Consider the following 13,099-nt stretch of genomic DNA (forward strand, 5'->3'; position numbering starts at 1 on the left):
TTCTTAAGTTGTTAGATTCCTGATCCTCAAAGATAATTAGCTAAGTTATAGATTAGGAGAGAAAGTGAAAACAAAAGATAAGAGAAAATAAAAAAGAAAAATAAGTAAATATAGTAAAAATTAGTAAAAAAAAATAAAGAGAGAAAAGGGTAAATTTGAAGCATTATAAGGGCAGTGATGGTAGGCACTTTGGTGGTGGTGATGTAAATTAAACATGTATATCTTCTGATTTCCACTTAGTGTTAGGTGATATGATAGGACCACCTGGTCGAGATGTATCATCCTTTGAACTGTGAAAAATAAGAGCACTAACTACAGAAAACTGACTTTGACAACCATGACTGGGCAAACTTACTTTGGGACCAATAAAAAAACTCTACCCTAGGCTGTAGCCCAGGACTCTTACAAAGATCAAGATTTCTTAGTACAGAGGCCCAACTTCGACAACAGAGACCGAGCAGAACCTTTGGAACCATAATATCCTAGAATTTGGCTTAGGGACTGAGCAAAAACAACACAAGGGACTGAACACAACAACAATGATGGAACAGAACCTCTAGAACCATAAAGACTCTATCCTAGACCTTGTCCTATGACCTGTGCAATTACCAAGATTGCTAACTATAGTGGCCTGATTTTCTCATCCATGACTGAGAGGAAAGTTTTCTGGCACCACAAAAAAAGCCCTTGGGATATGGCAATGAGTATATATGGAGCCAGTGGTTGTTTCCATGAAGGTATGCTTCAAGACGGGAGAAACCCCGAATCTTTTAGGCCACAGGAATTTCCTTTATTCCCCAATACTTACTGTGCCTATGCAGAAAAAAAAAGTGGGGGAACACCAAACCCTGCCACTCCAGCACTCCTTTTTGTTGTTATGTTTTGTTTTGTTTGTTTCTGATATTATTTTTCTTTTCTTTTTTTCTTCCACATTTTAATTTCTTTTTCACTCGTGTGAATTTTATTTGGTGATTTTTTTTTTTGGCTAGGTGCATTTATTTTTCTTTCTTTTTTTTATTTTTTTTTCTTTTTTTGGTAGCTGCTATCAAATTTTTTCTTCTCTTTTCCTTATACTTTTCATCTCCAACAGAATCACATAACTTGAATCATTCAGTCTCATAAATTGAGGGGCAAAAATGATGATACCAGGACCAGTCATATGAACATGTGGTGAAAATAAAAAATGATCAGACTTGAACACCAAACCCAAAGTCAATGACAACAGAATAGATACCCAATCTACAACAAGCTGTAAAGTGGAGACCAGTTACACTAGTATTCCTGGGGGTAAAGAAGGGAGATATGGTATAAAGAGCAAAGCCATTGAACCACATTCAGTACATGGACCAGGCTAGGATTATGGTTGTGGTGGGGTTGGAGTTGGGGTTGAAGTAGGGTTTAGGGTTAGGGTTAGAGGTTAACACTGGGAATCAAGCTTGTGATGATGCAGTTGCCATCAGGTACTGTAAATCACTGCGTCGTCCCCTCAGGATTTTCAAAGGCCTTGATGTAGTGTCACAATCTAATTTTCACAGAAAGATATTGACTTTTTTTTTCCTTTGGTTTTTGGGCCACACCCGGCGGTGCTCTAGTGTTAATCCTGGCTGTCTGCTCAGAAATAGCTCCTGGCAGGCATGGGGGACCATATGGGACACCAGGATTTGAACCAACCACTTTTGGTCCTGGATCGGCTGCTTGCAAGGCAAATGCCGCTGTGCTATCTCTCTGGGCCCAACTTTTTTTTTTTTGGTTTTTGATATTGACTTTTTTTGATGGTGGTTTCTATTAGTAAAAACTAAAAGACATCTTGAACAAGTATAGACTCTGTAGTCTTATTAAATATGCTCCCCTTATTCGTGGAAGTTCATAGAATTGTGAATGTTTTCTCAATCAACTTTCTTATTTGTTTCTTATGTGTGAAGCTCATGTAACCTGTGGAGATATAAAACTAGACAGATGCATTTCCATTCTCTGAGACTTTAGAGTTTTCAAGCAGATTCATACAATATCTGTGAGGACTGGCTTGCCAATGTATTAGATTAAGTTATGGTAAGCATCACAGTAATAATAGATATTTGTCTTTTGTAAATGTTTACATGAGTTTCAGTAAGTGATAGTTATTAGTAAAGGAAAGCATTTCCCTTGATTTCTTCAAGAAGGGTCTGGTCTTCTACTTTATGATCAATTTTAACTCCATACTGGTAAAGTATGTTGAGTTAGACTTAAAGGGTATCAATCCACTATTCTATACTGCTATTTTTCTTTCTCTCTGTCTTTGATTTCTGATCTCCTTCACAACAATGTATATATAATACACAACATTTACACATAAAATATTTTAATGTATATTGAGTAGAATGATGCATAGCAATATATTCAATACATTTTTAACTCTTTTATTTTTTTGGTTTTGGGGCAACAAACACAGTGCTCAGAATTTACTTGTGGTTCTACATTCAGGGCTTACTCCTAGTGGACTCAGAAAAACATGTGAGGTGCTGAGAATTGAACCTGGGTGTGTGTGTAAGGCAAGTGTGTGCAAGCAACTGTGTGTAAGGCAATTGCCATAACCACTGTACTATTGCTCTGAATCCAATAAATCTGAGTTCAAAAACATTATTATAGTTCTTATTGTGGTTTTTTTATAACACCTGCTTAGATTTGTCTACATTTACATATAATTTCTATTCACTTTATGCCAAACAGAACCTCTCCAATCATGTAACATATGGAGGCTGAAATGTGTGACTCACAGGTGTCATTAGAGTTTGTGAAGAGTCACTCTGAAAATAAATACTATCCGAAATCCCAGCAAGAAATTATTGGCAAAAATAATCCCTGAAGTTTGAATTTAGCAATTAATTTCACCAACTATGAAAAACGTTAGAATTATTTTGTCCTCAGTATCCACAAAATGAAGCAATTGTTAATAAGTTGAGAGAGAACATCAACCACTTTGCCAAGAGAGGCCCAGCTGTGTGTTGACAGGAGCCTTGGCAGAGTGAGCTGGATGGTTTGGGCTGGCATTCCATTCCACTATAGCACTTCACAGCTGGCGGTCAGTCCTATTATAAGCTTTGCTGACAGGCACTAATCTAATCTGATATCCCATTTATTTTGTTTTACTCTCCTCAACATATTCCCATATTCACCCCCCTTTTTCTTTTTACATTTTGGCAATTGTAATCAGTAAACCACATTCCAGTTTGTTGATTTCTTTTGGCCTTAGAATTATTACACTGTAAATCTTCACAGTAAAACTTACTGAATGTCTATCTCTTTATCTGATCATTGTCTCAATCACTGGGGTCCTCTATCCCTTCCTGGTGGTCCATACATGTGTTAGATTCTTGTAACTTTGTCAGGTTAACTAATACATCAGTTAGTTTTCCCGGATATATGACAGCATTTGCAAATCCTAAGGATTTATTTGGAAGAGATATTATGTGCCAAATTTTCAAGTGTTTTCTTGGCCTTTAGTCTTTGTCTAAGACCCAAGAAAGAGAAACATTTTGAATAAATGCCCTGTAGGCTCTTTTCATTAAAATGTTCTGTCATTTTTTATGTGGATTTAGTTTCTGCCCTAGAAGGCAATCTCTCTGAAAGGAAAAAGAATGAATCTTTCATTTACTGGTATTTTGCTAGTGTCCTGGAATACTTGCTTTTGGAAGAATGGGGTTTGGGGCCATACCAACCAGTTTCCAGGACTTAACTCCTGGTTCTGTACTCAGTGATCACTCTTGACATTATTCAAGGGACCCTGTGAAGGTGGTGGCAGAGATCGGTGTGGAGGTGGTCATAGACAATGCTAAAGTCTAAACCCTTATAACATCTCTATGACACATGTTCAGAATATTTCAAAGACCTATGTGTGTATACATATGGAACTCTTTGTAAGGGCTATATGTGGTGCTAGAAATTAAACTGGGGTTGGTTGCATGCAAAGCAAAGTATTATAATCCCTATCCTGTATCTTGGGTCATTTAATATGCCTTTGTTAAATAAATAAATGAAGTCACTCAGTAATTATTTCAGCACCTGTTAAGAACTAGTTTTATACCTGGACACAAGCATATCTATGAACTGGAAAAACAAACTCCCTTTTCTCATGGCATATTTGTTCGTGTTGGTAATAATAGATTGGAATTACTTATAATGATTAATGTGATGAATAGCAGTGTTATTAAATGCTGAAAGACTGATTGAATGGGATGAGCAAAACCAAACTGATATAGAAACGTGAATAAACTAGCACAAGAAATGTTGAAAGTACATAATTCGAGGAAGTACAAATTTTCACAAGGTGGAATAGTTTACTCTGCTAGAAAAAGAGAGAGGATATTAATGGGACTGAATAAAGTGAATAAAGATGGGATTAGATAAAGCTGAAGAGTTATGAATGTACCACTTTTTGTAAGTGTAACAGTGAGTCAGGAGTGTTCTGAGGAGAGTCTTATCCTATTTATAGACCAATCAAGAAGACATATGTAAGTATTAGGATGCCTTGGAGATGAAGATAAATGGGTTAATTAGAAAATTGTCTACATGAAGTGCTAAACTTAAAGCATGGAAAAGGATGAGTAGAAGTAGGTTAAAAACCTAGGTATCTAGACGTACTTTAAGAAAATGGTAAATATTCCTTCCTTCCTTCCTTCCTTCCTTCCTTCCTTCCTTCCTTCCTTCCTTCCTTCCTTCCTTCCTTCCTTCCTTCCTTCCTTCCTTCCTTCCTTCCTTCCTTCCTTCCTTCCTTCCTCCTCCTCCCTCCTTCCTTCCTCCTCCCTCCCTCCCTCCCTCCCTCCCTCCCTCCCTCCCTCCCTCCCTCCTTCCTTCCTTCCTTCCTTCCTTCCTTCCTTCCTTCCTTCCTTCCTTCCTTCCTTCCTTCCTTCCTTCCTTCCTTCCTTCCTTCCTTCCTTCCTTCCTTCCTTCCTTCTAGAAAGAATGAGGAAGAGACATAAAAATGCACCAAGATCTTTAAATAGATAACTGGAGATCCAGGAATATTCTGATAGTATAAATTCCTACACAAAGTATATCAGGATTGCTGATAGTTTAAAATCTACTCTAAGGAATACAGGTTTGAGATAATATCTCAAACAATCAGATAAGAGTTTATTTTTACTAGTCTTTTTTTCTATTCATATCCTCAATTGAATGGATTGGGGCCAAATTGGATAACATTGTTTTACTTAACACAACAATTCAACGATTAGTCTTTCCAAGAATACCCTCATAGACAACCCAGAAAAATGTTGGACCAAGTATCTGACAGTTCTTATGGAACAATTAAATTGAAACATAAGAAATTAACCAATAGAACTAGGAAATATTATGTTCAATGAATTAAGCCAGAAGAAGAAGGATAAATACAGAATAATAGCACTTATGTGAGGTAGTAAGAAGATATACCATATAGGCATATAATACTCCATGAAGTAACTCAACGGTCTAAATGTTAGAAACTCCCAACACCATAGGTACCAGAGTATAGCGAGAAGTGATCAAATCCAGAGGAAGAGGAGAAACACAAAGCCTCTACTAACATATACCATAAAGAAATCGGCAACAATGGAAACAGCTGTTTAGAGCGAACAGGTGTTCCATCAACTTCTCATTACAAAGACCTATAATAATGTTCTAATGTATTTATCTAACAGAACCAGGTGCAGATTGTGTTTGGAAGCCAGGGACTCCCGCTGCAGTGCTTACTATCATTATGTTCTAGTGCTTTGATTGTATTAGGTATAAAATAACTCTTTAAATTCTTTGTCCACAGTGGTTTATGGAAATAGAGGATGGACACCCTAATTTTGTTTTCTTTATGATAGTATCTTGATAAAATACTCCAATTTAACCATTTAGTTTTGATGATGTCTTCTATTAGGACCTAAAGCCTATAACAATTGAGACCATTGAAATAGACAACTGCATATCACAAACTTATGTTACAGGTCCCACTCATCGCCTGTTTTTGTGAATTACTATTATCTCTTTTTTGTTCCCTTCCTTCCTTCCTTCCTTCCTTCCTTCCTCCTTCCTTCCTTCCTTCCTTCCTTCCTTCCTTCCTTCCTTCCTTCCTTTCCTCCTTCCTTCCTTCCTTCCTTCCTTCCTTTCCTCTTCCTTCCTTCCTTCCTTCCTTCCTTCCTTCCTTCCTTCCTTCCTTCCTTCCTTCCTTCCTTCCTTCCTTCCTTCCTTCCTTCCTTCCTTCCTTCCTTTCTTCCTTCCTTTCTTTCTTTCTTTCTTTCTTTCTTTCTTTCTTTCTTTCTTTCTTTCTTTCTTTCTTTCTTTCTTTCTTTCTTTCTTTCTTTCTTTCTTTCTTTCTTTCTTTCTTTCTTTCTTTCTTTCTCTCTCTCTTCTCTCTCTCTCTCTTCTCTCTCTCTTTCTCTCTCTCTTTCTCTCTCTCTTTCTCTCTCTCTTTCTCTCTCTCTTTCTCTCTCTCTTTCTCTCTCTCTTTCTCTCTCTCTTTCTCTCTCTCTTTCTCTCTCTTTCTGTCTATCTTTCTTTCTTTCTTTCTGTATGTATTTCTGTCTTTCTTTCCTCTCTCTTTCTCTTTCTTTCTTTCTTTCTTTCTTTCTTTCTTTCTTTCTTTCTTTCTTTCTTTCTTTCCTCTTCTTTCTTTCTTTCTCTTCTTTCTTTCTTTCTTTCTTTCTTTCTTTCTTTCTTTCTTTCTTTCTTTCTTTCTTTCTTTCTTTCTTTCTTTCTTTCTTTCTTTCTTTCTTTCTTTTTTTCTTTCTTTCTTTCTTTCTTTCTTTCTTTCTTTCTTATCTCTCCGGGCCTTCTTTCTCTCTCTTTCTTTGTTTATTTCTTTCTTTCTTTCTTTCTTTCTTTCTTTCTTTCTTTCTTTCTTTCTTTCTTTCTTTCTTTCTTCTTTCTTTCTTTCTTTCTTTCTTCTCTTTCTTCTCTTTCTCTCTCTCTTTCTTTCTTTCTTTCTCTCCTCTCTCTCTTTCTTTCTTTCTTCCTTCTTTCTTTCTTTCTTTCTTTCTTTCTTTCTTTCTTTCTTTCTTTCTTTCTTTCTTTCTTCTTTCTTTCTTTCTTTCTTTCTTTCTTTCTTTCTTCCTCTTTCTGTTTTCTTCTTTCTTTTTCTATTTCTTCTTTCTTTCTTTCTTTCTTTCTTTCTTTCTTCTTTCCTATTCTTTTTTTCTTTTTCTTTCTCTTTTTTCTTTCTTTTTCTTTCTTCTTTTTCTTTCTTTCTCTTTTACTTTCTCTTTTTTATTTTTTATTTCCTTTTCTCTTTCTCTCTTCTCTCTTTTTTCCTTTCAATCTTTCTTTTTTCTTTCTTTCAATCTTTCTTTTTTCTTTCTTTCTCTCTTTTTTTCTTTTCATTTTTATTCTTTCTTTCTTTTCTCTCTTTTTCTTCTTTCTTCTTTCCTCTTATTCTTTCTTTTTTTCAATTCAATCTATGTTACCATAAAACCCATGATGTCAGGGTTTTTTAAGGAAAGAAACCTCAATGCACAAGATACAGCGAATGATGCTACATAGGTTAGACCTCCTCTTATAGTGCTTACTACTATATTGCTTGTTCTAGACATGAAAATCATGCTTATCCTAAAATGCTCCATTCACAATTTAACTCTGAAATATTAATTTAGCAGACTTCATCCCTGCCATTGATGAAGCACCTAGAAATTGGAAACCTTCCAATTTTGATGTGCCAGCCAAATTTTTAAATTTATTTTTTTCTCTTTTCCCCCTCTTCTCTTTTTTCTTTTATTCCCTCTTTCTTTCTTTCTTTTTTCTTTTCTTTTCTTTTTTTTTTTTGGTTTTTGGTTTTTGGGTCTCACCCGGCAGTGCTCAGGGGTTACTCCTGGCTCCATGCTCAGAAATTGCTCCTGGCAAGCACGGGGGTGGGGGGGACCATATGGGACGCCGGGCTTCAAACTGATGACCTTTTGCATGAAAGGCAAATGCCTTACCTCCATGCTATCTCTCCGGCCCCTATTCCCTCTTTCTTAACCTATATTTTAGCTAATTATTTTTTCTTAAATCAATTATTTCTTAAGTGCTCAGTCTCATCCTATGAAAATCAGACCTCAACAACAACTTATGATTAGATCTCTAATAGATCTCTGTCTATAAGTGGGTGAAAGTTTGTATTCAGTGGACTCCTCTATGTCTGTCTTAACTATAATGTAAACAATACATCCCTATATTGTATATAGCCCCTCTTATATTTTATTCCTCTCTTCAGAACTCATTCTATCCTTTAGTCTCCTCAATCCTGATCCTTATCCCTTTCTATTTAACCCTCTTTACCCTCAGTTCTTAACATTAGGTACCAAGACTGAACTGCCCAATAAGACACCACCCAGCTTCCAAAGTGAAAGGAAACCCTCTCACCCCCACATCTCCTGCCCAGGCAAGAAGTTACAACCACCACTCCTGCTGACCCATTTTATGTGGCTCTTCTCACTCTCCCCTGTAAATGTGCATGCTGTTGCATGCTACCAGATTCAGCTCCAGAAAATCCCCAGCTCAAGGACACTACTTGATCTCTTACTGTTGCAAACCATTTTTCAAACTCAATAAGACCATGATGTGGGATGAAAAGGTACCTTGGATCTCATCCCCCCAAAAATATCTCAAAAGACTTAATGGGGATATCTATATTTTCTCTGTTTAATACCTTACTAGTTATACCTCTTAGTATGTTTATTTCCAAATGTAAAGGTAGCCTCTTCTGTCCATTTTTAAAAATTTATTATTATTATTTTTATCTATCTATATATCTATTTATTTATTTTAATTTTGCTTGTTTTGATTCTGCTTTGTAGGAGAAAAAGTCTAGCTAGGGATAAAAGCTGAGGTCAATACTAGGGCACAGATAATGTATAGCCTCTTATTCTTATCCCCCAAAGATTATAAATATAATAGGATACTTGTTCCCTTTTGCATAGGCATACTACCGAAGGGGCAATCTTATGTATAGTAACAAGCTCTTATCTACTAGAGATAAGAACCCATAAATTTTATGGGTTCTCCCCCCTAAACACTGACAGACTTAGACTCCATGTGATCTGACAGTGATTGTCCAACACCAAAACCCAGATCCAAACCATAGAACCAATACAATTCCCTGCAACAGCTCCAGGAATCAACTTCCCCCCATCCCCTGCCCTGGAAAGTTTCTAATACAGCTCTGGTAACAACTTGCACCAAGTTGATAAGACATCCAGACAAGGAGGAAACAGCAACAACTTAATCTAAGAGTAGGTTGCCCTACCTCATCACTTAATGGTAAGATGAAACCAGAAGACACTCTGTTCTTTGATCTGTACAAAACCCAAGAAAACTGACTTTGACAACCACGACTAAGCAGAACTCTTCTTGGGAATAATAAGTAAGACCCTAGTCTAGGTCCAGCCTAGGATTTGTACAAAAACCAAGATCACTAATTCCAGAGGTCTGACTTTGACAACCATGACTGAACAGAACTTCTGGAACCATAAGGAAAGACTCTATCCTAGACTCTGTCCTATAATCTGTGCAAATATCAAGATTTCTAATCAGAGAGAGCTGACTTTGTCAGCCACAATTGAGCAGCACATTTCCTGGCACCATAAAAAGACCTTGGGGTTTAATTATGAGCAATTCCGGAGCCTGTAGTTGTTCACATGACAGTTTTCTTCAGGAGTGGAGAAACCCTGTATCTCTTAGGCCATCGGAATTCCCTTTCTAATATCCCCAATATTACCGCAAAAAAAAAAATCCCAAAACAAAACCAAAAACCCCAAAACCTTGCCACAGTAGCCCTCCCCCCTTTTTTCTTCTTTTATTTCTTATTATTGTTACTTTGTTGGGTTTTTTCTTGTTGCAGTTTTTTTTTTTTTTTGCCATTGCTAGTTTTGTTGTTGTTGTTGTTGTTGTTTTTCCAACAGAACCACAGAACTTGAATCATCTTGTTCTGCTTCATAAATTGAGGGTAAAAAATAGTGGATGATATCAGGAGCAAACTGACACTTGAAATTTGAGTGGAAATAAAAAATGATCAGACCCAATCACCAAATCCAAAGTCAACGACAACAGAATCAAGATCCCCAATCTACAACAAGCTATACACAAAGGAGACTGTTACACTAGCTGTCCAGGGACAAAAAGGAGAGGTTTTGGATGCATGCTGGGCATTGGGGTGGAGGGAGGACAACACTGGTGTGGGAATGGCCCTAATTCACTGTCACAATGTACCTTACATATAATGTGAAAGACTTGCAATTCACATTGGTCACAATACAAATTATATATATGTGTATATATGTATATATATATATATAAAATAACCATTAAAGAGGAACAAACTGTGTAGCTACTACTAGTTTTGTTTTATGCATATTCAATTTGAAGCCCATAATTTAGAAGGGCTAAATATATGTTTGAAAATGCTTCACATCTTTAATCATCAGGGATATGCAAATTAAAACAACAATGAGATATCATCTAACATCACATAGACAGGCACACAATACAAAGAACAAGAACATCCAGTGCTGGTGCAGATACAGGAGAAAGGATTTTCAATCACTGTTGGTGGAAATTTGGACTAGTCTAACCTTTTTGGAAAACAATGTGTATATTCCTCAAAAAAATAGAAATTGAATTTCCATATAACCCAGCAACACCACTCCTAGGCATATATCTCTGGAGCCCAAAAACACAATGCAGGAAAGATCTCTGCATTCTTTTGTTTGTTTATTGTAGCACTATTCACAATAGCCAGAATCTGGAGACAACCCAAGACTAAGAACAGATGAAAAATAAATTGTGGTACATCTACACAATGGAAGACTGCAGCTGTTTGAAAAACTGAAGTCATTAAATTTGCTTATACATTGTTATATATGGAGAGTATTATGCAAAATGAGTCATAGGGAGAAAGGTGACAGAATAATTGCATTAATTTATAGGATATGTACAGTATGTATATATATACACACACATATATATATATAAAGATAGGATGGTATTAATATTCAGAAAAAATAAAGATGAGGACCAAAAGGACCAGTTCATGGTCCACATCTTGCCACAAATAGAGAGGGAGTGCAGTTAGTTCAGAAAAGAGATCACTATGACAATGATAGCTGGAAATGATCACTCTGGACAAGAACTGAGTACTGAAAGGAGATAAAGTTATAGACATGATACTTAGGCAACAATATTACAAAACAGTGTCTAAAAAAGGAAGAGAGAGAGAAACAGAGAGACAGAGAAGAAAAATGTCTTCCCTAGAGGTAAGCAGTGGAGTGAGGGTGAGATATTGGTGGTGGGAAATGTGCATTGGTGAAAGATATTGTGCATTATATAACTGAAACTCAATCATGGACAACTTTGCAATTGTGAAAAAGCACCAACTGTCCTATGAACAACCTTGTAACCATAATGCTTAAATAAAATAGTAAAAAAAAACAGGAAGAAATAACTACATGTCTAAAATGTGAGTCAAGAGATCAAAAGTGAAATTTAAAGTGGAGACATGAGTTGGAGTGTGACAGATGTGGCTAATTTGCCTAATGGCAAACTTTATGATGAGTATGATTCTTATTTTTTTATTAGTGGAATGAGTCTAGCTAGAAAACCTGTATTTCTCATCTTCCTTTTTACTCAGTCACATGACACAGTTCTGATCAGCAAAATATATGCAGCAATTGTGAAGCACTTGAGAGAAAACTAAAAGAGTAGCAAATTCATTGCTTTAGAAATACTGATGCAACTAACCTTTGATGATAAGGTGACAAGTGCATGCTAGAGAAGGATGAATAAAATGATAGAAGCAGCCCATAATACAGTCAATGTATCAACTATGAACTGTTTATCTCCAGATGCTATATTTCTTTTAAAAAGTCAGACTTCTAATGTGTTTAAGCCGCTGTTACTCAGGTTTCTGCTCCTGACTGATATTCCTAAATGATACAGGCTATCATTTGCAGAGATACTATATTAGTCAGGAGTTTCAACTGCAAATAAATGAAATCCTGAAGACAATACTGAGACAATACTGAAGACAATTTTTAAAATAGTATTTAAATAGAAGTTCAGACTAAGCATAACTTATAGGGTTACTTGTTCTAAGGACTTAAAAGAGATATCGGGAAACTATGGTACCTCTTCTCTGTGTTGGCTTTAATTTGCTGCCTCCCACTCATGATTAGTGGGAGAGAAAACACTTTTCCATAAGCAATTCCCCATAAATAATACATTTCTACTGAAACAATTTATACCAGCTCTCATCCCTGAATGAATCATTGGAATATATAAAATGTACTGATTGAATTGGCCTTGGGTTCTGAAGTAATATAACCAGTAAGCAAAATGCTATTGTCTTTATTTGCTTTGATGATTTACAAACTGTTCTTGCAAAAGGGGTCAATATTCACACTCTATTGATATACTAAACACAGGAGAAGTTTTGAGTGGATGCTGAGGATTTAACTAAGTGTTAAATATAATCTTACCATTTTATTACTCAACATCTAAGCCTAGTATTTTCCCCCCATTCAAACACACACCCTTAAGAAGCTCACACCAACAACAATACATCAATTCTCCCCCAAATAGAACAGCTAAAAGTGTCGACTCTTTTGACTCCAGATCTCTGGGTTAGTGGTAGCTCCTTTTCCCTGTCTATGTATTTCTTTTCAGTGTAGTAAGGCTGTTAGCTATCTTCAACAAGATGTCTCAAAGTAGTGATCTACCAGTGTAAATTCTTTTGGGAAAAGGCTAGTTGTAAAATCCATGGTACTTAGCATAAACCCTATTATTCTTGCTGGAAAGAGTGAGTGTTTTCTGATCTAGTCTTGTAGTCTTTTCTTTTCTTGTGCCATCCTTGTGCAGGGGCCATGCTAATATTCTATGTATCATTTCAATTTTAATATATATATATACTAAAGTACTGTAGTTACTTCTTGGAAAGTGTGTATAGTTTTTCTCTCTGGAATAATTCACTAGTTTTTCTGCTCTATCACTGCCCTGCATCCTGCCCCCAGGGTATAGGAGATAGCAAGGGGAGGTAGGCTGCTTTTTCTTGGGTTACTGAGCTTTAGCAGCTCACTCCCTGAAACCATGTTCTAAGGAATTTAAGATTTAAGTCACAGCTCATTATTCTTTA

The 13,099-nt window shown here is 36.2% G+C and overlaps 1 non-coding gene across 1 annotated transcript; it reads right to left on the minus strand.

The window, feature by feature from the left end:
- Positions 1 to 12,780: 12,780 nt before the first annotated feature.
- LOC126007562 (U6 spliceosomal RNA) lies at positions 12,781 to 12,884 on the minus strand. Its single transcript, XR_007495111.1, has one exon. It is a non-coding gene; the product is annotated as a U6 spliceosomal RNA (small nuclear RNA).
- Between the last annotated feature and the right edge of the window lie 215 nt (positions 12,885 to 13,099).

Source organism: Suncus etruscus, chromosome 4 (genome assembly GCF_024139225.1).
Source record: "Suncus etruscus isolate mSunEtr1 chromosome 4, mSunEtr1.pri.cur, whole genome shotgun sequence".
Lineage (NCBI taxonomy): Eukaryota > Metazoa > Chordata > Mammalia > Eulipotyphla > Soricidae > Suncus > Suncus etruscus.